The following is a 439-nucleotide window of genomic DNA, read 5'->3' on the forward strand; positions in this document are numbered from 1 at the left end:
ATAATGTGTTTAGAAAAAAATAAAAAGGAAAAGGTATGTTGTTTTACAATGTCCATTTTGTAATACACAAACGCTTATTTTTATTAAACAGAAACTCCTTATTGGCATGCCTCAGGGAAAATAGCCTGTAACGTATATGAAATGTATTTCTTAAGTAGTACACGGGATGTACTACTTGGAGAGAGAGAGAGAGAGAGAGAGAGAGAGAGAGAGAGAGAGAGAGGATAGCCGTTTTTGTCAAGTTCTTGCATTTCCTTTACCTCATTCATATCTCTTCCAGAAAATATCAAACGAAATTTATCCCTAATGACCCTAAATGTCTTTATATTACCTGGCTGAGCAGCGAACTCAATTTGGGAAAAAGGAAACAGGCACGTTCTACGGCAATTGAAAACATTTGCCCTTTCAGCAATACTCTTGCTCTGGTAAAAAAAAAAAA

The sequence above is a fragment of the Macrobrachium nipponense genome, chromosome 27 (genome assembly GCF_015104395.2).
Source record: "Macrobrachium nipponense isolate FS-2020 chromosome 27, ASM1510439v2, whole genome shotgun sequence".
Taxonomy (NCBI): Eukaryota; Metazoa; Arthropoda; class Malacostraca; order Decapoda; family Palaemonidae; genus Macrobrachium; species Macrobrachium nipponense.